Genomic DNA, 22,165 nt, shown 5'->3' with positions numbered 1-22,165 from the left:
AGTCTTTTGAAACTCTAAAACATTGAAAACACTTTAAAAACATTGAAAACAGAGTTAAAACACCTGCATAAGATACAATTATAATCCATAAAAGTGGTCAAAATACGGTGTCATCAACTCCCCCAGACTTACCTTTTTGTTTGTCCTCAAACAAACTTAAGTCAGGAAAGATATTTTTGAAAATCGCAGAAACTAAACAATATCTCAGTGACCGTCCTTCTAAACCATAACTTATCGTGAAACATCTATTTGGATCTAGTCTAGAAAATTCTCACCAAAATACAAGCAAACTAGTCCGTTAATCCGTCATGCAAAAATCTACACACTTAGATCTGACTTCCAGTCAACTAGCTCTTAACATTCATTAAAAATCTCGGTGGTTCTCATCAAAGAAAGTCTAGGCAAGGCGATCTAGGCTAGGTGTAAAAAGGGTTATTCTAGGGGTAAGGCTTAAAGTGTTTACGGGTTACCTGAAGATCTGGAGAATGCAAGATATTATGCAAAACCGCAAGAGAGAGTGAAGCTGTTGGTATCCACAGTTTTCAGTCACTTTCTTCTTGCCATAGATTACTGGCCTTCTTCCTCAGGTTCTCTCCTAACTCCCCCAAACTTAGATTTTTGTAAATCTTTCAAAACCATAGCTCCTTAAACAAATAGTGGTTGCTTATTGCTCCATAAATTTTGACAATCTAAGACTCATTAGGCTTTTTGTTTCCCTTTCACTTTTCACGTTTTTTTTTTTTTTTTTTTTTTTTTTTTTTTTTTTTTTTTTAAGAAAGGGAACACCTTTAGATATAGAGTCTTAGAGAGTACGAAATTACCAGTCAATATCTGTCTTGTAAAGCTTCTTGATGTTTCTGATACTCTTCCTTCCCAATTCCATTCAGTCTCCTTTGTGAGTGACTGAAAACTGCGTCGCTCCTCTTCTCTCCGACGTTTTTGCACATATCTGCTGATATAAACTAAAGAGAGAATGCACGAGGATTGAAAACAAGGGTTTTGGGTTTAGGGTATGGTACCAGATAAAGATAAACTGGTCATCTAGGACGACAAAGAGTGGTAAAAGTGAGGGTAAAAGACGTCCTAGATGTGTATGTCGATGCCTGCCTAAAATCAATGATGAGAAAATTAAATGTCAATATTAAGGTCAGATAAAATGAGCTAGTGTATCCTGTCAGAAAGAATCTCCATGAATAGAAGTCCTTTTGTGGGATTTCGTAATGCAAGTATTCTAGCTACCGCCTAGTCTAGGCCTAAATCACAAAAAGAGCAAAAAACGAGGAAATAGCGTAGAAGCACACTGGTCTAAATCATCATAGTAATGTTTATTGTGTTCCTGGTTTGAAAATTTTTTGAAAACGATTTATTTATTTATTTATTTATTTTATTATTTATTTTTTTTTATGAAAAAGATTTTGAAAAATTTTATGTGTCCAAAACAAAGCAATGGAAATAGAAAACATGAAATTAAATCTGAAATTAAATCTATTCTTCCTTATTGAAAACCTGAAATTAAATGAAACAGAAATAAAGCAATGGAAATAGAAAATAAAGATCAAAGGAAAATAGATAAAATACCAAGTGGGTTGCCTCCCACTAAGCGCTTGTTTCAAGTCGTTAGCTTGACATTGTGGTTCGATTAGACTTAACCGGGGTCGTGACACTCCTTGGTCTCATCATTGGCCGATGATGGATCAATTAAAAACATCACTTCTCTTTCGTCTTCGGTTTCTTCAGCCAGATATGGCTTTACACGCTGTCCATTCACTGTAAATGAATTACCGGTTCTGTCCCACAGGACAATGGCTCCGTATGGTTTGACTTCCTTTATCGTGAAGGGTCCTGACCATCTTGAACGTAATTTTCCTGGAAAAAGCTTAAGACGAGAATTGAAAAGAAGAACTTTATCGTTAGGAGCAAAAGTTCTATGAATAATCTTCTTATCATGATATGCTTTAGTCTTCTCCTTGTAGATCTTCGAGTTTTCATAAGCGTTGTGTCGGATTTCTTCTAACTCATGAAGTTGAAGTAGTCTTCTTTCTCCAGCTGTTTTCATGTTCATGTTCATTTCCTTGATAGCCCATTGCGCCTTATACTCGAATTCTACTGGAAGGTGGCATGCCTTTCCATAAACTAGATTGAATGGTGTTGTTCCTAACGGTGTCTTGAATGCTGTTTGATATGCCCATAATGCATCGTCAAGCTTGGTAGACCAATCCTTGCGATGAACTGCAGCCGTTTTCTGCAAAATCGACTTGATTTCTCTGTTTGAGATTTCTACTTGACCACTAGTTTGGGGATGGTATAGAGAAGCAACTTTATGTGTAACTCCATTCTTTCTAAGAAGGTTTTCGAAAACTCTGTTGATGAAGTGCGATCCTCCGTCGCTTATCACAATTCTAGGAACTCCAAAACGCGGGAATATAACAGATTTAAACAGCTTCATGACGACTTTTGCATCATTGGTGGGACTTGCGACTGCTTCAACCCACTTAGAGACGTAGTCTACTGCAACTAAGATATATTGGTTTCCAAAAGAAGTTGGAAAGGGTCCCATAAAATCTATTCCCCAGACATCGAAAATTTCGACTTCGAGAATAAAATTTTGAGGCATCTCATTCCTTTTGCTTATGTTACCCATCCTTTGGCATTTATCGCATCGCGATATATAAGCTTGAGTATCTTTGAACAAAGTAGGCCACCAAAAACCTGCTTGCAAGATCTTTGAAGCGGTTTTGAAGGTTGCAAAGTGTCCTGCGTCAGACGAGCTATGGCATCCGAATAAAATTCCTTCCATCTCTTATTCAGCCACGCATCTTCGGAATAACCCATCAGCACATCTCTTATAGAGATAAGGTTCATCTCAAAAATAATGTCTTACGTCTTTCAGAAACTTTTTCTTCCTATAACCAAAGAATTGTGGTGGTTCTACATCTGCTGCTAGGTAATTTTCTATGTGCCTAAACCATGGGGTGTTGAAAGCATCTGCTCGTCGCATTAGAGGATGTGGTGGTGCGGTATTGGCATTGGGGGTAGTATCTATTGCATAGATGTTTTCTTCAGGAAAACTGTCATTTAAAGGCAATCTTTCTTCAACTCGAATTCGTGAAAGATGGTCTGCAACTCCATTATCTGCTCCTTTCCGATCTCGAATTTCGATATTGAATTCTTGCAATAGGAGGATCCATCTTATCAACCGAGGTTTAGTGTCTTTTTTAGACATTAAATACTTGATTGCAGCATGATCAGTATGAACTATGACCTTAGATCCTACGAGATAAGAACGGAATTTCTCAAATGAAAATACGACAGCCAGAAGTTCTTTCTCTGTTGTAGCATAATTGCATTGAGCTTTGTCAAGAGTTCTGCTTGCGTAGTAGATTACGTGCAGTTTCTTATCTTTTCGTTGGCAAGGCACTGCTCCGACTGCATAGTCACTTGCATCGCACATGATTTCGAATGGGAGTTCCCAATCAGGTGCTTGCACGACTGGAGCGGAAACAAGGGCTTGTTTGATCTTATGAAACGCGGCTAAGCACTCATCATCGAACTCGAAGTTCGTTTCCTTGCAAAGCAAACGCGTAAGAGGTCTAGCTATTTGAGAAAAATCTTTTATGAAGCGCCTATAGAATCCTGCGTGTCCTAAGAAACTACGAATTCCTTTTACGTTTGTGGGTGGTTGTAAGCTTGTCATGACCTCGATTTTGGCTTTGTCAACTTCAATACCTTTTCCGGAAATTCTGTGCCCAAGCACGATTCCGTCTTGTACCATGAAGTGACATTTTTCCCAATTTAATACTAAGTGCTTATCTTCACATCTTTGCAGAACTTTACCAAGATTGGCTAAGCATTTTTCAAAAGAAGATCCATAGACGGAGAAATCATCCATGAATACTTCCATGAAATCCTCAATAAAGTCTGTGAAGATCGACATCATGCACCGCTGGAAGGTAGCAGGTGCATTACACAATCCAAAAGGCATACGTCGGTAAGCGAACGTGCCATATGGACAAGTGAATGTCGTTTTTTCTTGATCCTCCGGTCGAATAGGAATTTGGAAAAATCCGGAGTATCCATCAAGGAAGCAATAGTAAGGGTGATTAGCTAATCTTTCTAGCATTTGATCTATGAAGGGAAGTGGAAAATGATCTTTCCTAGTTGCTGCATTCAGTTTCCGGTAATCGATACACATACGATGTCCAGTTACTGTTCTTGTAGCGATCATTTCATCTTTATCATTTTTAATGACAGTGACTCCTCCTTTCTTTGGGACAACATGAACTGGGCTAACCCAAGTACTGTCTGAGATAGGAAAGATTATTCCAGCTTCTAAAAGCTTCATAATCTCCTTCTTGACAACATCCATGAGATTAGGGTTCAGTCTCCTTTGACTTTCGATTGAGTTTTTAGCATTATCCTCTAGATTTATCTTGTGCATACAAAGATCTGGAGAGATTCCAGGTATGTCATCAAGTGAATATTCTAAGGCTTTTCTATGCTTTCTCAGCTCAGTCAACAGCATTGTGGTTTCTTCTTCCGTCAAACCAGAGTTTATTTTAACAGGATAAGTAGAATTTGGTCCAAGGAAAGCGTACTTAAGTCCGACGGGAAGAGGTTAAGCTCGACTTTAGGGGCTTTAAGCTCGCTCCAAGGATCGTTAATTGCTGCAGCAGTGTCTTTAGGAGGTGTAGGAATATTTGTTTGGTCCTTAAGATCTAGATAGTGTAGAGGTTTCCTATAAGTTTCGGATTTATCAAGCATACGTGCGCATTCACTCAAAATTCCTTCGAGGAAATTACGTTCCTCTTTTGCGGGTGAAAGCGTGACACTTAAAGGGTCGTCTAGAAGCAGATCTTCATAGACTTCCTCAATAATTCCGTCTAACTCATCAACCCAACAAATTTTGCCATCCAGAGTTGGTTTATCGAAACTTTTGTTCAACTGCATAACTAGGCCGGCTAGATGAAGATCAATTTTTCCTTCAGGAACATTGATTATGGCTCCGGCTGTAGATAGGAATGGTCGTCCAAGAATAAGGGGATCCTTAGGTTCTTTTTCTAGTTCTAGAACTACGAAATTGGTTGGTATGGAACATTTTTCGATTTCGACGGGAACATCTACTAAGATACCTACAGGTTGTCTAACGGAACGATCAGCTAGTACTAAAGAAATTTTAGTGGGCTTGAAAGTGTGATGTCCTAAACGTTTTGCTACTGAAAGAGGCATCATGTTTATGCTAGATCCTAAATCACAGAGAGCACGCTCAAAAGTTACATCATTGATGGTGCATGAAAGTACAAAGCTTCCAGGATCGTTTTTCTTTTCAGGGATTCGGCTTTGCAGGATAGAACTACATTCATGGGTTATCATCATAACGCCTTCTTCAAGAGTTAAAGAATTTGTTAGAATACCCTTCATGTATTTTCTCAAAGCAGGAATGATAGCACAAGCTTCTACGAAAGGTAATTTAACGTTTAATTGATCGATTAGCTATTTAAGCTTAGCTTTTTCTTTTTCTTTCTTAGGGGCTCTTAAGGCTCTAGGATATGGAGGTTTAGGTTTATAGACACGAGTTGGTGGAGGAGGAATTGGGTATTCTCCAAGGATTTCCCGGGATGAATCTTCTCTTACTTCTTCTCCATCCTTTTCTCCTACCACTTCTTTTTCAACATCTTCATTCGTGATTCTTTCTTTTTCTTTCTCCTTTTCCTTACCCTTTTCCTCATCTTCGGGATCTTTAGGAAATTCAGGCTCTTTGTAAGCTAATCCACTCCTAAGTGTGATAGCTTTCACATCATCGGAGGGATCTGCTTCACTTGAGCTTTCGAAAGAATTTTCACTTAGCTCCTCTTCAGAATTTTCTAACGTTTTAGAATTAGTTTTGACCATTATGTTAAGGAGGGTATCAGAATCCTTCTGCATCTCTTTTAGTTCAGATCTAAGATCACTAATCTCTTGAGACATAGATTTTTCAAGCTCTAGAATCCTTTTGTTTAGGTTTTCAGCTTTAGAAGAGGGAAAACTTGGATATGGAACAGGATTAGATTGAATAGCCGAGATTGGTTCGGGAGTTGGTGTCCAACCAGGCTCGGAAGACGTTTTCCCGCGGTCAGGTGGCTCGCGACCGCGGTGGAACACGTCTTGGCCGCGGTCAGAACCAGCACGACCGCGGTGAAAGCTTGCTTGGCCGCGGTCATGACGAATGGACCCGCGGTGATTAGAAACGAATGGAAAATCTTGAATTTGATAAACTTCTGCAGTGTTCACCATCCCTTGATTATAAGAATTCATTGGGTTGTCCCAACCTTCAAAGTTACACGTATTGTGTACCCTATTTGGTTGTTGCAATCCAAGATGACTCATTATGTGACAGAGACACTTTATAACTTCCGAAATTTCTTCTTTCTTCTCAGGAAGTGCAGAATTACCAAAGGTTACTTGATTTCGGATGCTGTTTCCTAAATTTTTAATGAAAACGTGAGCATCTTCTACAGATCTAGTTGTGAAATCTCCATTACTTGCTATATCAAAAGAGTGTCGTAACTCTGGAGTTATACCGCGATAGAAGATACTTAGCAGGTATTCCTCGGCATATCCATGGTGTGGACAATCTCTTTGGTATTCCCTAAATCTTTCCCAAGTTTCTAAAAGATCTTCATCTTCTTTTTGTTTAAAAGTTCTTATCTTCTTTCTTAAGAGATTTGAAAGATTTCTAGTGTAAAAATGATTTAGGAAAGCAGTTTTACACGCTGCCCACGTTTTTAGTGAAGCAGGTGGCAAAGATTTTAGCCATTTGCTGGCCTTATCTCTAAGAGAGAATGGGAAAAGACTACACTTGTGGTAATCCCCATTTGCTGTAATGGTTGCACATAATTCTTCGAAAGTCTGGATATGGTCTATCGGGTTTTCGAACGAATAACCAGAGAATTGATTTTGTTGAACTAAATGGATATGGGGTACCTTAATTTTGGTTTTGCCATCCTCAGGTAAGGCTGGTTGAATAGCTCTTCGATCTCCCATGAACTTTTCGAGTGAATCGAAACTTCCAATCAGTTCATCATCATCTTTGTGTTTGACCGATCCGATTAGCTCATTGTCATCATAAATCGGTTCTTCAAACTCATCATCAGTCAGGTCATCATCGCTTGGATCACCATCCACACGATTTGGTGGATCACCAAGAGTTCCTGGAACATGTTCCCGGTCTCTCATTGCAGAGAAACCTGAAAAAAATCAAAAGAAAAAGTAAAAATAAACAAGTGTTCTAATGGATTTAAGCTGGGATTCGCAACGAAACAAATTTAAGTCCCCGGCAACGGCGCCAAAAACTTGATGCGAGTTTGTAAACGGGGGTTTGTTGTTTTCGTTTTACTAAGCTTCAAGTTTTAAATTTATAACCCCTAAATGTCTGCAAGTGCACAGATGTGCACTGTAGTACTTAGGGTATCGATCCACAGAGACTTAGTTGTTTCAGTACGAATTCAACGCAACGCTTAAATCAGATTAGAACTAAAAGGTTTTGGTTTTGGTTTTGGGTTTTTGTTGTCACTAAATCTAAACTAGAAAGCTAAACAAGTAAAAGCAATTGAAATAAAACTAAAGCAGGTAAAGCAAGTAAAAAGCGATTAAACAAAGCGAATAGAAGGCAAGTAAATAGCGATTTAAAGTATAATGGAAACAAGAAAATAAGCGAATGAAAAGCAAAGGAATACGAAGGTTGTAAGCAATTAAAGACAAACGTTGGGGCTCAAGGGGTTTTCGCAGGGGTTCATAGTCTATGCTAGGTCGATTTTAAACAAGTGATAAAGGTAATCAACTAGGTATGTTCTAGAACTCGAGGCACAGAAGTATGAATAGCCTACTTTCGCAGCACTAAACAACTATCTCTCGCAACCCTAATCAGTAGGTTTCCACTCTGATTCTGGAAGGGAGAAGATGCAATAGCAGAACAAGACTCATAATTATTCACAACTCAACTACAGGTAGGTTTCCACTCCTATAGAAAAATTGCTCGTTTCACCCTAGTTCAGACAATCAATGAAAGCTTTCGCAACATATCATATCAGATCGGCTTCTAAGTGGCCAGCAAAGAATCACGCAGTAAGATTAAAGGCAAACGAAGAACATCTAGAAGATTATAAATCCTAAATCTATCGATTCATAAGCAAAGACACATGAAATTCCATTTGAACAATCCCTTTAAACCCAACTGGGTAACTACTCAAACATATTGTAAACAATCATCACAGAGTATTGAAAGTTGCAGGAAATTAAAGAAAAGAAAGAAGAAGAACGAAGAACGGAAGCGACGACGGAGGCGCGACGTCTTCCTCCAGCGGCGGCTCCTCCTCCAAGGGCGGCGGCCTCCTAGGGTTTTTGAAGCACTCTCACGAAATCTCTCTCTCTTTCTATCTTATGTCGTCTCCACACCTTTAGGAATGACATAAAGGGGGTATTTATAGCTTCTGGGGTGGTTCTGGACACTTAGGGCTTCAAAAATAACGAAAGGAATTGATCTGGGCTTTAATTAAGTCGTCGGGAAAGTGAACGACCAAAGTCCGTGGTCGCGGTGGCTCTAACCGCGGGAAAATAGGTGTTTGCCGCGGTCCCGGCACATGCTCCCTTCCGGAACTGCATTTTCTGTCATTCTTGCATCGGGAGTATCTTAAGATCTAACCGTTGGATTGTCTCCAAACAAAGTGCATTAGAAAGCTGGTTGGATCCTCTATGTTGTCTCAAATTTTGGGGGTGATCAGACGGTGAGAAGGTCTTCTTCGCTTGTCATACTTCTGACGGTCTGTATTTATCCAAAATTGCTCATTTGTTCCAAATTGCATATCTTTTGCCCAAGTTTCCTGTAAAGTCTTTTGAAACTCTAAAACATTGAAAAAACTTTAAAAACATTGAAAACAGAGTTAAAACACCTGCATAAGATACAATTATAATCCATAAAAGTGGTCAAAATACGGTGTCATCAGCGACCGCCTGCTTTGTCTCTCCACCACCTTTGTTTCCCATGAGAACCCCCTGGTTCTTACATCAGGCTCTCTTTACTGTTGTGAGAGACAGCTGGAGGTGGCTGGAATCTTTGAATTTGACCCAGCCACCCTTTGGAGCGCTGGACAATTGGCTGCACCATGGTCATATCAACGTGAATCAGCTCGGTGTGGGAGGTCGGTGTACTCTTTAAGTTTCTTCCATTTCTACACCGAGTTCTTGCACCAAGCAAAATCACCTTGGTGTGAGACAAGACTTGGTTCCTTTCGGCACTGCACCGACCTCCATTTGCTCGGTGTAACTGATTTATATTTTCTCGGCTTTTTGAACCTGGTTGCACCGAGCAAATGCACCAAGTGAAATCACCTTGGTGTGAGGCATTCTTGGCCATCTTTTGTTCCACACCGACCTCCACTGGCTCGGTGTAACTGGTCGATAATTTCTCGGCTTTTTGAACCTGTTACACTGAGCAAATACACCTAGGGAAACCATGTCGATATGAATGCATTCCTTAGCCGATTTTTCATCTTTTCTCTTCTCCAACCCTTTTAAAATTGCACTTAGGCCACTCTAAAACCTGTACACACTTGAACCAAAGATCAAAACATCCTTAAAATAGCAAAAGAAAGCAAGAAAAGAAATTATATACAAGGATAAGCTTGGGGTGTCTCCCAAGAGCACTTTGTTTAAAGTCTCTAAGTTTGACTTTGAAAACCTGTTTAACAAGAGGAACTGTAGAAGCCTCCTCTCTTGATAACTAGAGCTTTTTAAGCTCTAAATAGAGGTTATCAATCCCTTAGCTGTTGCAGCATAAAGGGTTTATTAGTCCAATGTGTGGTATACACTAGAATATAAGACAGTTTCTTAATTCAAGTAAATGGTGAAAATTGTTTGTGACTAATGCCTAAAACAAGATTAAAAACTAGAACAAAGATTAATGATCAAATAAACAAGCAAGCAAATACAACTAAACAAGATGAGATGATATGAAATGATGGGAGCATGAGATTCTAGACATGATAGTTGGCTAGGGTGCTTTGGTGCTAAACTAGAAATGCTAATGACAATGATGAGACATGAATCAAATGATTTAGAACTCTGATCTAGATTAATCCTCTCATGAAGGCATTAACCTCTACACTAATCCATTTTCAAACCAAATCATCATTTGTGAAATATGAATCAATGAGCATTGAGAAACAGTTCTAAAAGATCATCTAAGGAATTAACAAACATCATCATGGCATTAAATGCAAAGATCTCTAACATAGCTCTTTCTGGCATTTCATCAAACACTTTTGGTGCATGAAATGCCTAAAATCTAGACCACATATGATGTGTATGGATCTAGCCTAGAGATCAGCTATTTAGAGAGATGAAATCATGAATCTAGCCCTAATCTAACACTTTAGCACCCTAACCTATACATCTAGAACCTCATTAAGGTGACTACTCACTAATCATACTAATCTCTGTTAAACCTTTGCAAGTTGAGAAGATTGGCATGATTAATGATGAGAAATGGAGAAGGAAAAGATGGATGATGATTGATTTGCAGCTTTAAACATAGAAATCTCTGATTCTCTCTTGATTAAAACTCAAAAAGGGAGATATTTCTCTTCTTAAAGGAGTCTTTTACAAAAAAGGCAAAGAAACAAAAGGAATAAAGCTTGGTCCTTAGGGTAAAACCCTAAAAAAGTATTTATAGTCCACCCCTAGGTCTGTGGTCAATCCGGGACAAACCGGGTGTTGACCAAGAGAGAAAACACTTAAAAACGCCAACACATCTACACCGAGGTTCACTTGGCCGATGTTGTACTCGATGTGGATGTGTTGTAAAGCCTGTCTTGGACGTGGATGCTAGCACCGGGGCCTGTAAAGTTGATGTCACGGTCGGTGTTGAAAGTATGGGTTCGACGATGGAGCTGGCACCGGCTTGCTTCTGGCCGATGTCTTGGCCGATGCTGTGAAAAGGTTAGTTCGCTGGGTTAAGCACCGAGGTTCTAAGCGCCGGTGTGGAGGCCGGTGTGGATGAACTGGTTAAAACGGAGCAAACTACACCGATGTGCTCTTCTCTGATGTTGTGGTCGGTGCTGGAGTTTTAGCTGGAACGGGTGGAAATGCACCGGGCAGCTTTTGGTCGATGTTGTGCCTGGTGCTGGTGAAGTGTTGAACGAGTGGAAAATACATCGAGGTACCTTTGGTCGGTGTGGGAGTCGGTGTTGATCTTTAAGCACAGAACTCTCAAGGTAAGTTTCAACAACGAGCACAGTCTTCCTGGTGTCAAGGAACTCACCGTACATAAACTGTCACAACTTCCTGACCACTGTTCAGAATCCAGATTTTCCAGCTCCAGTAGACAGATAACTCACTCAGCCCCATCCTTTTTGAAGAAACCATCAGCGCTTGGGAAGTGGAAGGTTTCCTGGACGGCTCACCTCTATAGTGCATTGAAACGATCAAAAGGAATCTCTTGGACTAATGTTCACTCCGGAGATGATATCTTTCAGCACATAGTGATATGTCTATATTTTACATCATTTAGATTGCAATATAGAGTCCTCATCATGTGTTTTCTCATGTAAATTGAGTCTTTAGGCGTTAAAATAGGACTTAGGGCTTGCATTAGGTCCCAAAGAGTTTTGCATGTTTTGAAGTCTTTATCAGGAGCTTTGGAGACCAATTGGAGCCTAAGAAGAGGAACAGAAAAGAAAACGGTGAAGAAAAGGGTCAAAAATGGTGAAAACCGCTTGGAGGAATTTTTCGGCCAAATCTCGTACCGGCTGGTCGGAAACCTCGGCCAAAATGTTTACCGGACGCTCATTACCGGCCAAAAACCTTACCGATCGGCCAGAATCGAGTATCGAGTGCAAAAATACCACGGGACAAGTTTTTGACCGAGGCAAGAATTTTTACGACCAAAAAGCTTACCGCGGTACACAGCCCTCGGCCATTTTTCTTACCGCGGGAAGGTTTTTACGACCAAAAGTTGTCCTTGCCCGCGCAATTCAGAGATCAGCAATCCGGGGAACCTTCCGGTCCGAATCAGTTGGCGGGGTCTTCACCAAAGTTGGAGATAATCAAGCAAAGATTCCAGAACAGTTGGAATCATCCAATTCGGACCAGTGGAGAGAAAGATATGGCTTCCGGAGCATTCACCAGCATTGCGCGTACCCGAGAACTGAACGGCGAACTTCAAAGATCATGGCGGACGGAGCCCCTCCAGACCGAACCAGCTTACCCGGTCTTCACCAAAGTTCGAGCTTATTAAGTCATCTTGACTGTGGAACTGGTCCCAGAGCAATTGGAGTCGTGTGCTGAAAGTTACTGCTTCCGGAAGGTGACATGGTCGATACAAGCCTAAAAGAGTTGCGATACGCGCTAAGTATTTTCACAAGCCTCGGTATCTTTACCTTGGCGTCACTCAAGTCGAGGCTCATATCTTGGAAGTATTCTGGACTAGACCTCGTGCCAAAGCCTTGGCATGGTTAGATCGAGGCATGCATACGTAAGAACTAAAGCTGGAAACGACTAAGTGTTGAAAGTACACCTCGGTGTAATGACCTCGGCGTGCATGCCGGACTGTGTTCTCCCAAGCACCTCGACATCATGACCCCTCGACATTTTATCCCGAGGTCCCTTGTCACGAACCCAGAATCAAGAACAGAATGGCTCAAGAACATACACGTGAGGATAGATCAAAGACTAGGGTTCATGCATGTTCTTGACGTGTTCTTCACGAGATCTTCATCTGGATCCTGACTCACGTGCACGCCTCGGCATGAAGACCTTGGCTTCACTTTCCAACACACCGTGGCACTCACCCATCAACCCAAGAAGGCGGTTCAGTACCCGGTTTGTTCCGGGCTGACCCGCGACACTTTCCCTTTGCTATAAATACATTTTGAGACTAAAAACCAAGTTATCTTATCTCTTATCTGTTTTTAACTGGAAGAACTTGCCTCTTTTGTGAAACTTGATTAATCTAATCCGATATCTCGTTTTTGCATCAGAATCTTGTTCTTTCTTTATTTCTTTTATCATCCAACGTCAAACTCCTTATCATGACTAGCTACACGTCTTGCAAAGGACTTAGTGAGCTCGTTATGATCAGTGAGTAGTCGTTTAAGCGACTTTAGATAGGTAGATTAGGGTGCTTTCAAGGCGGATTAATGGGTTTAGGTGTCTAGTCTTGCATGTTTCATTCCTTAACCGACGAGATCTCTAAGCTGGATCCAAGCACATCACTTGAGGTTCAGATCTGAGACATATCTCGCATCAGAAGTGTTTGTAGAAATGTCTGAACCACTCGGTTAAGGGTTTAAGAGTCTTTCATCGCGAGAGTGATAGTTTGTTCTCTTAAATGACGTTTTTGAACCGATTCTTATTGCTGACTGATTCGTGCTTCTCAAAAGGGATTTTGGTATGAAAGAGGATCAGTTTAGACGTTTAATACTTTCATGAGAAGATTAACGTGCCTTGAGTTCAAAGTCAAATGAAATCGCTTGATAAAATGATTCATTAGCCCCTTAGTCTAACTTGGAAGCACCCGAGTCAAATATCCTGTCTAAAGCTTCTGCCTTTATCATTCATTACCATCATCTGAATCACCTGTTTGTTATTTGCATCTTGATTAGTTTAAATCTCTGCTTTTATTTAACTTTATTGCTCATTTGCCTGTTAATCATCGTCACCAAACTTTTATCATCTTGTCTTGACTTAAGTGAACAAATGACATAGGCTAGTGTCTCGTTTACAAGCTTGGTTTGACACCCCTTATACTACTTTGACAAGGGGATTGATAACCCTTCTAAGAGCCTGAAAACTCTTAGTTATCAATTGGCGCCGTTGCCAACTTGTAGGAGCATTAGTCTCTTGTTTGTTCTTGAGTTCAAGCTTTTCTTTCCTTTGTTTTACTAACTTCTTTCCAAGTTCTTGTTTTGTTTTCAGGTGCATGAATACCAGGTCTCGGAGCACAGGATCGCTTTTCCCATACGATGATAACATCGACAGATTAGAAAGGCGAGCTCGCGAGAGAGAACGGCACTTTGACAGACTTGGAATGGCAGAACAACAGAGAATGGAGCAACAGGCTCAGGCAGCCGAGCACCAGGCTCAGGCTAATGAGGCGCAGGCAGGAAGAAATGAACAACAAGCCTATGTTAATCAGCAACAGGCTCAAAGAAACGAACGGCTTGCTCAGCAAAACCAACACCAAGCGAATAGAAATGAACAACAAGCCCATCATGTTTATCCGCCACCGCCCCAAGTTCAGAGACAACATCCTCCAATCTGTGTTGGAGAGAATGACCGAGCTAATGCGCACCAATACCGAGCTGGGATTCAAGCTCCACAAGTTCAAAACAACAACTTTGAAGTTAAAGCTTCCCTGCTCAATATGGTGCAAAACTCAAAGTTCCACGGTCTGGCTGGAGAAGACCCTCTCGAGCATCTAGATCAATTTGATTGGGTTTGCGACTTAACCAAGATAAATGGCGTCTCCGAAGATAGCTTCAAGCTACGCTTGTTCCCTTTCAGCCTCGGTGATAAAGCACACCAGTGGGAAAAGAATATACCGAGGGGTTCTATACAAACCTGGGAGCAGTGTAAACTGGCGTTCTTATCAAAGTTCTTTTCCACATCACGCACGGCTAAGCTCAGGAATCAGATCTCAAGTTTCACGCAGCACAATAACGAGAGCTTTAGTGAAGCTTGGGAACGGTTTAGAAGCTACACTAACCAATGCCCACACCACGGCTTCTCAGAGGCATCCCTCTTGAGTACTTTATACCGAGGTGCACTCCCCAAGATCAGAAACCAACTCGATACAGCTTCAAATGGGAATTTTCTTGGAAAAGAGATCACTGCGGCAATGGAACTAGTTGAGAACCTAGCCATGTCCAATGACACGTATGGAGAGGACTTTGATAGAGCAAACCGTACAGAGGGATCTAGTGATGAACAGCGCATGAAAAATGATATAAGAGAGCTTCAGAGTAAGCTAGACAAGGTTTTGATGGCGACTCAAAAGCCAATACACTTTGAAGGCGAGTTTGATGAGCAAGGGCCAAGTTTTGACAATGTCAATGAAGATGGTCTAACACAAGAGGAGCTGAATTACATAGGGAATCAGCAGAGGTATCAGCGGTTTAACAACTACAACAGTAACCCAAACCTCTCATACAGAAACCCGAATGTAGCTAACCCTCAAGACCAAGTGTACCCTGTCAACAACAACAACAAAGCTATGCTCAAAAGGCTCCTTTTCAGAATACCTTCCAGCCCAAGCAACAGTTCAGTGGGCAACAGCACGGCTACACTCAGCAGAATCAAGCAGCTCAGAGTAACAACTTCAACAACCAACCGCCGCAACACAAGTTTCCACCAGGGTTCCATCCGCAGCCGATGGGTAATCAACAACAGATTCAGGGAACAGGTCAGAATCAAATGGGGAACGACGTCTGTGGGATACTACAGCAACTGTTACAGGGACAGCAAAGGGTTGAGTGCCAGCACGCGACAATGCAGCAAGATATCAGAGAGCTTAAGCAGAATCAAGCTTCTACATCATCAAGAGGCCCGGCTTTACCAGGTAAACCGGAGCCGAACCCTAAAGAGTATGTGAACGCCATCACATTGAGGAGTGGTAAGGAATTACAAACTCCAACGCCTAAGACAAAGCTCATTGAGGCCAATGAGCAATTAGAGGGGGAGGCAGCCTCAGACGATGCGTGTAAAGAAACGGTCCTAGAGAAGGAACCGGTCAAGGACAAAGGAAAAGAGGTGGAAAAGACAACCGAGCTTGAAAAGCCCTATGTTCCACCACCACCTTATCAACCCAAGATACCGTTCCCAGGGCGTTTCAAAAAGAAAATCCTAGACAAGGCCAAGGCGGTCTTTGAGAAACACTTGGAGAACACGCAACTCACCTTACCCATTATAGATGCTTTCTTAGCTATACCCCAGCTTGGGAAGTTTCTAAAGGACGCGATCCTCAACAAGACAAAGGAGCTCCAGGGTATGGTGATACTGAGCCATGAGTGCAGTGCCATAATACAAAGAAGATCTATACCAAGGAAGCTATCCGATCCGGGCAGCTTCACTTTGCCGTGTGCTTTAGGTCACCTGAAGTTCTCAACTGTTTATGTGACCTTGGAGCTTCTGTGAGCTTAATGCCTTACACGGTGGCCAAGAGATTGGGATACAAAAGCTACAAGCCAGCCAAGATCTCTCTTGTATTAGCTGATAGATCGGTTAGATTACCGGTGGGGTTGCTTGAGGATCTACCTTTGAGGATCGGTGAGATACAATCCCCTTGGACTTCATAGTTCTTGAGGTGGACGAGGAACCATTAGACCCTATCATCTTGGGCCGACCGTTATTAGCAACCGCAGGAGCCATAATAGATGTGAGAGGAGGAATGATTGAACTACACATCGGTTCCGAGACTATGAAGTTCAACGTGAAGGAAATGATGAAGAAACCGACCATTGGAGGTCAGGTTTTCTATGTGGAGGTAATGGAGGAGCTGGCTGATGGGCTCCTTGAAGAGTTGAACACAGAGGATCCGTTACAAGTGGTCTTAACGCGGGAACAAAGCGAGCACGGGTACTTGAACGAGGAAAGCGAGGTGTACAAGCGTCTTTTGGACCAACCAAGGGAACTTGGAGCTGAGGCGAGGTTTTTGGAGCTCCACACAAGCAGCCTCGACATTCTAGAAAGCGAGGAGTCAAAGGGAAAAGAAGAGACACCTCGGGATATCATGGCCGTGACAACTCATACCAAGGCCGATGGTAAACCGAGCGAGAATGAAGCAAAGGCCGAGGAAGCTGTTCCGGGCCAATGCAGCTTTGATACCGATTGGAATGAGGCAGACGCACCCCCTGTTGAGCTCAAGCCTCTACCAACAGGGCTCAGGTATGCATTCTTAGGTCTAAACTCTACTTTTCCTGTGATCATAAACGATAACTTGCTTGAGCATGAGGAACGTGCATTACTTAGTGAAATAAGGAAATTCAGGAGAGCCATAGGGTATTCCTTGGCTGACATTAGAGGAATCTCTCCTGATATATGCACCCACAGGATCCACCTAGAGGACCAAGCCATGTCCTCTATTGAGCACCAACGTCGACTTAACCCGAACCTCAAAGAGGTGGTTAAGAAGGAGATACTAAAGCTCCTTGAGGCAGGGATAATATATCCAATCTCTGACTCTCGGTGGGTATCTCCTGTACACGTTGTGCCCAAGAAAGGTGGGATCACGGTGGTGAAAAACGATAAGGATGAACTCATAGCCCAAAGAACTATAACCGGCCATCGCATGTGCATTGACTATAGGAAATTGAATTCTGCATCAAGAAAAGATCATTTTCCTTTACCATTCATTGATCAAATGCTTGAACGGTTAGCTAATCATCCTTATTTTTGTTTTCTCGATGGATACTCGGGGTTCTTTCAAATACCTATAGACCCCCGAGATCAAGAGAAAACGACATTCACCTGCCCTTATGGCAATTATGCTTATAGAAGAATGCCATTCGGTTTGTGTAATGCACCGGCCACTTTTCAAAGATGTATGATGCACATTTTCTCTGATCTAATTGAAGAGAAAGTTGAGGTGTTTATGGATGACTTCTCCGTATACGGCTCCTCTTTCTCCGAATGTCTTGCTAATCTTTCTCAGGTTCTCAAGCGGTGTGAGGAGCATAGGCTTGTCTTAAACTGGGAAAAGTGTCATTTTATGGTCCAAGAAGGCATTGTCTTGGGACACAAGGTATCAGAGAAAGGCATCGAGGTGGATAAGGCCAAGATCGAGGTGATGGTGAACTTACAAGCACCGAATTCTGTGAAAGGAATAAGAAGCTTCCTTGGCCACGCTGGGTTATATAGACGGCTCCTCAAGGATTTCTCCAAGATAGCCAGGCCTTTGACCAGGTTATTGTGCAAAGAAGTGGATTTCAACTTTGATGAAGAATGTGAGGAAGCGTTCAAGAGAATCAAGGAGGCTTTGATCAGTGCACCGATTGTACAAGCCCCTGATTGGTCTTTACCATTTGAAGTGATCACCGATGCATCTGATTATGCTGTAGGAGCTGTCTTGGGACAGAAGAAAGATAAGAAGCTCCATGTGATCTACTATGCCAGCCGCACTTTGGACTCGGCTCAAGAAAAGTATGCCACCACCGAGAAGGAAATGCTTGCCATTGTGTTTGCATTTGACAAATTCAGGAGTTATCTAGTGGGATCAAAGGTCACGGTTTACACAGATCACGCGGCCTTGAGGTACCTGATGTCTAAGAAGGACTCTAAGCCGAGGCTTTTGAGATGGGTCTTATTGCTCCAAGAATTTGACATGGAGATACTTGATAAGAAGGGCATTGAAAACGGAGCCGCAGATCACCTCTCAAGGCTGAGGATTGAAGAACAGGTCCCTATAGATGATGCTTTACCCGAGGAACATCTCATGTTAGTCCGGTCTTACTTAGAGGTGGAGGAAGCCAATACGATCAAGGAAAGAAGTCTTCCATGGTTCGCGGATCTTGTGAACTACTTGTCTTGCGGATTAGAGCCACCAGATCTTGATACTTATCAGAGGAAGAAGTTCTTTAGATATGTGATGAGGTATCATTGGGATGAGCCGTATCTTTACGTGCTTAACAAGGACCATCTCTATAGGCGATGCTTGGCCGAAGAAGAGATCCATCCAGTGCTACAAGAATGCCACGGCTCATCGTATGGTGGTCATTTAGGTGCGTTCAAGACAGTTGCCAAGGTTCTACAGAGCAGTTTCTGGTGGCCGACCATGTTCAAAGACGCCCAGGAAGTGGTCTCGAGGTGTGAAGCTTGTCAAAGGCACGGAAACATATCCAAAAGGAATGAAATGCCCCAAAACCCAATCTTTGAAGTAGAAGTCTTCGAATGTTGGGGCATTGACTTCATGGGTCCCTTTGTAAGCTCATATGGGAATCAATATATCCTTGTAGCAGTGGATTATGTGAGTAAATGGGTTGAAGCGGTTGCATCTCCGACCAACGATTCAAAAGTGGTGGTAAAACTCTTCAAGAGTATCATCTTCCCACGGTTTGGAGTACCAAGAGTAGTCATCAGTGATGGGGGAAGCCATTTCATCAACAAGACTCTTGAGAGTCTTTTGAAGAAGCACGGAGTAAAGCACAAGGTGGCCACCCCTTATCATCCGCAAACCAGCGGCCAAGTGGAGGTTTCCAACCGTCAGATAAAGGCCATTTTGGAAAGGACCGTGAACACATCCAGGAAGGATTGGAGCAAGAAACTTGACGATGCTCTGTGGGCTTACAGAACCGCCTACAAAACCCCCATTGGAACCTCACCGTTTAACTTGCTCTATGGGAAGAGCTGTCATCTACCGGTTGAGTTGGAATACAAAGCCTTGTGGGCAGTGAAACTTCTGAACTTTGACATCAAGACCGCAAAAGAGAAGAGGGTTTTACAGCTTCATGAGCTTGAGGAGATCTTGTTAGATGCTTTCGAGAGCTCTAAGATCTACAAAGAAAGAACCAAGGCGCTCCATGACAAGAAGATACACAAGAGAGAGTTCAAAGAAGGGGACCAAGTTCTGTTGTTTAACTCAAGACTCAAGCTGTTCCCTGGGAAGCTGAGGTCTAGGTGGTCTGGTCCGTTCACGATTCTTGAAGTAAGACCATATGGAGCTGTGGTTTTGAAAGGAAAAGATGGACAAGGCTTTGTGGTAAACGGCCAGAGGGTAAAGCATTACTTGGCATCAGAAATAAGGGAGGGAGCTACCTCAGTTCCTCTACTTGAACCGGAATCAGCCTGAAAAGGTATGAAAAGTCAAACTTAGCGACGTTAAACAAAGTGCTCTTGGGAGACACCCCAAGCTTATCCATGTACATATTTCGTTTTTCATCTTCTTTTTCTTTTTATTTGAAGCTTTTTGAAGGGTTTGTTAAGTGTTTCAGGAGTTAGACAGTGAACCTTGAGGGTGAAAGTGAGAGAAAGCTTGAAAAAGACACAGCCTGATGAATTAAGTCAAAGAGCATACATAGCCTCGGTATCGACCCTCGGTATATTCATACCATGGTCATCTTTTACCGAGTGAAAGCTTGAGAACCTCAGCTAGATTCCTCGACTTAATTTCATCATGGTCGTGTCTGAGAAGTGCTATGGTAAAATAACTAAGTGTGGGGGAGGCTCACGGTGTAAACACCTCGGTATAAGTATACCGAGGGGCGATGTTCACTTAAAACGGTCAAAAACCTTGATCCGAGGCTGCGACCAGTTTACACCAAGGCCAGCCTGTTTAAACCCCCAAGCCTCACGTGTTCTTTGCTAAAAACAAGTGACCTCGGCATGATGCCCTCGTGGTGGAGCGTGCCGAGGCACTCGGTTTCAAGAAATGATCAAAAGCAAGAACACATGAAACACTTAGAACGAAGAAGAGGCTTTGCGAGGTCCAAAGAAAAGACGTGAAAGCTATGGGGATTTACTCGTTGGCATGGGCTCAGACAACTCAGCTTGGTACCCTCGGGGTGGAACAAGTCGAGGCAGCTCAGAGTAACACGAGAAAATTTGGCTTGGTCCGTACAGCCCACGTCATCCCCATACCGCGTCCATTTGAAGGGTTGCGCGGCATTTTGAATTTGAACACTCGGTCAAGGTAGTTTTTGACGCGGTCAACGGCTGGAGCTGGAGCAGAAGGGGGGACCAGTCCCACAACAGTCCAAATGCCAGCTGGAAAGCGCGCTCCAGCCCATACCGACCTCCATACTTTGCCAAAACGCAGAGTTTGCCCTCTAGACTCTTTTCTCTGCATTTCACGAACACAACTCACTCATTTCTCGTTCATTTTGCGTGATTCCAAGCGTTCTAGACTCGTTAGGGTGTTGTCTACTCTGCATAAGCATCTCGTTCAGCTTAAATCTTGCATTCCCAAAGGTATTTGCATCTTAAAGAACTCATCTTTTTCCTTCATTCTTTGCGAGCTTAAATGTTTGTAAAATGTGGAATCGATTCTTTTAGAGTATATCGGCCTTTGGGAACAATTTTTTAAATTCCACCAGGGTAGACAACACACGAAAAACCGGTCTTTGCATTTAAAATCACATATTCTTGAGTTTTTAAAATTCTTGAGAAAATGCGCTTGGAATCCGTCTTAATGATGATTTGTGTGTTTGAGCTGAAATGTCTAGATAACTTGTCTCTAATCGGTTGTTCTGGCTTGTTCTTACTTTCCTTGATGTTTGAAAAAGCTATGAATATCAGTTCTGCTAGAGAAAAAGTTTTGTACTTGCCAATCTTGAGATACATGTGCTTAACGATATACTTGGCTCTGACGGTTTCTTTGAGAATCTCCCTTGCAGATGACCGGATACCGAACCACTCCTACCCACGAGACAAACAGAAGTGCGGGCCAGAAGAGAGTTTTGAAGGGTAAAGCCGTTGCCGTGCCACGTAGTGGAGAGACCAGCAAGAAACCCTCGATGCGACCCGATGACGAGCCAACCCCCAAACGAGCAAGAAACACTGAGCTCACTCTGGCACCAGCTCTCGAGTCAAAGAGGAACGGGAAGAAGGCAGCTGTGGGATCTGATGACGACGAGCCCGGAGCCTTAGTCCCTTATGTAGACAACGGTGACAAAAAGTCCAAGAAAGAACCAAAGGCCGAGCCCGAGGATGAGCACTTCCCAACCACTGAGGAATACTTGGACCACTTTAACTCAATCAGAGTGGCTCAAGGTCGATTCCCTGACTTGGAGTTGCTGAAGAAACTCGAGATACTTGATGACGTGACCCTCATTTTTGAGAATATGGGCTTGGCAAAGTTCTTTGAGATGAGCGATGTTGCCTATGAAGGGATTACACAGCAGTTTCTTGCAACCTTGGAGGTCATCATCTACCCCAAGAGAGATCCAAAGCGTTTACATGGCAAAGGATTCGGCCACATTGAGTTTGAAATGGATAGCGTGCACTACAAGGTCAGTTTCAAGGAGCTTGATGAAATCTTTGGGTTTGAAAGGAATGGAAGCTCGCTTGACAAGTTTGTGTACCCTCGTGATGAGTTGGCCGCCTTGTGGGAAACGATATCTTTTGGACCCTACCTCGGAGGCAAGAGCAAGACAAGCTGCATAAGGAACCCTGCGATCAGATACACAAAACCGCGTCCTAGCAT

General features: G+C 42.5%; 2 non-coding genes across 2 annotated transcripts; one reads left to right on the top strand and one right to left on the bottom strand.

Moving 5' to 3' along the window:
- The first annotated feature begins 6,592 nt into the window (after nt 1-6,592).
- LOC112085817 lies at nt 6,593-6,700 on the top strand. The gene has a single exon (XR_002899107.1). It is a non-coding gene; the product is annotated as a small nucleolar RNA R71 (small nucleolar RNA).
- A 7,950-nt stretch (nt 6,701-14,650) lies between these two features.
- LOC112085928 lies at nt 14,651-14,757 on the bottom strand. Its single transcript, XR_002899206.1, has one exon. It is a non-coding gene; the product is annotated as a small nucleolar RNA R71 (small nucleolar RNA).
- Between the last annotated feature and the right edge of the window lie 7,408 nt (nt 14,758-22,165).

Source organism: Eutrema salsugineum, unplaced genomic scaffold (assembly GCF_000478725.1).
Source record: "Eutrema salsugineum unplaced genomic scaffold, Eutsalg1_0 scaffold_3, whole genome shotgun sequence".
NCBI lineage: Eukaryota > Viridiplantae > Streptophyta > Magnoliopsida > Brassicales > Brassicaceae > Eutrema > Eutrema salsugineum.
The sequence above is the reverse complement of the archived record's forward strand: the minus strand, read 5'-3'. Positions and strand labels throughout refer to the sequence as shown.